The 1,405-nt window shown below is 55.7% G+C and overlaps 1 non-coding gene across 1 annotated transcript; it reads right to left on the reverse strand.

Moving 5' to 3' along the window:
- Positions 1–200: 200 nt before the first annotated feature.
- Positions 201–356, reverse strand: LOC119295770. The gene has a single exon (XR_005144226.1). It is a non-coding gene; the product is annotated as a 5.8S ribosomal RNA (ribosomal RNA).
- Between the last annotated feature and the right edge of the window lie 1,049 nt (positions 357–1,405).

A 1,405-nucleotide genomic window follows, 5' to 3' on the forward strand; every position in this document is an offset into this window, starting at 1 on the left:
GGTTTCAGTAGTTGAGGGTGCAAGTTGTTCGGTTTTAAAGTTAAGGGACCAAATCTAGACTCCGTCGAAAGTTGAGGGACGAAAAATATAATTTTCTCTAGTACATATATTCATCGGTTCAGCTGTGCTAGGGGAGACCTTTGATCTTCTTCTAATCTGTAGAACAGCACAAGGCACCGTGTTTGATGGAAAAGAAGAAAAACGGCCCAGGCAGGCGTGCCCTCGGCCGAGTGGCCTCGGGCGCAACTTGCGTTCAAAGACTTGATGGTCCGCGGGATTCTGCAATTCACACCAGGTATCACATTTTGCTACGTTCTTCATCGATGCGAGAGCCGAAATATCCGTTGCCGAGAGTCGTGTGGATTAAATAGCTTTGCAACACGAGGGATGACTAGCAAGCTAGCCATGCCCCCGGGTTAGACACAGTGTTCCTTGATGCCTTCGGCGCCGTGGATTCTTTTACCCCGAGCCCCCACCCACTCCGAGGAGGGGAGGTGGTCGAGGCATTGGACGAGCGATGGACAATGCCGTCGCCGACGTCCACAACTGGGAGCTGCACCGAGATATGGAGGGCATCCGATCCCTGGCGCCACCATTACGAAGGCATGGAGCTCATCGGCACCTGCAATGGTCTGCTCTGCTTGTGTGACAACAGTGTGCAAGGCGGCGCCTTTACCCTGTTAAACCCGGCCACCGCAGAGACGCTGGTCGTCCCACGGCTGCACTTTGTCGGGCACCATGGCTGGCAGAACAGGGGTCAGGGGCGACTCGTACAGCTTCGCATACCACCCGATCACGGGACGATACAAGTTGGTGCATGTCTCGGGCGGCAACGATGGGGTCAATGAGTTCGGCGCTGTTTACGTGCTCACCATAGGGGGAGGCCACGTGGTGGAAGGTACTAGTCGGGCATGGCGACGCGACTTTCAACCACGCTGCTGGCATCGTCAGCGTCGATGGCACAACATACTGGGTTAAGGTCACGGAGGCCGACGACATCGGGAAGATCGTGCCATTTGACCTCATGGACGAGTGTGTCGCCTCCTCTACCACACCAGTACCCGTCCCACGCGATCACCACCGCCTGGGCGAGGTTGGTTTTGTCGCCTGGCCTAACGTATGGGTTCTGGAAGAGGGACGCATGGTATCCCGCGGCCGCACTTTGTGTACGGTGAGTACATTCTTACATGCAAAGGGCTGTCTTACTACGGGCACAGGACGAAAGGCAGGAAGTTGGTGTGTGACAATGGCGTGCGGGTCGGACATCGAGATGAGGGGGCGCTGGTTGCCAAGATGACGTGCGAGGGCACAAGGTGCTTCGACGGCAACTATGCTACATTCGCCAATGTCGAGGCCACCGAGCCACTCAGTATTTACGCGATGAAGTAATCGATATATGGCTATA

The sequence above is a fragment of the Triticum dicoccoides genome, chromosome 1A, assembly GCF_002162155.2.
Source record: "Triticum dicoccoides isolate Atlit2015 ecotype Zavitan chromosome 1A, WEW_v2.0, whole genome shotgun sequence".
In the NCBI taxonomy this organism is placed as follows: Eukaryota; Viridiplantae; Streptophyta; class Magnoliopsida; order Poales; family Poaceae; genus Triticum; species Triticum dicoccoides.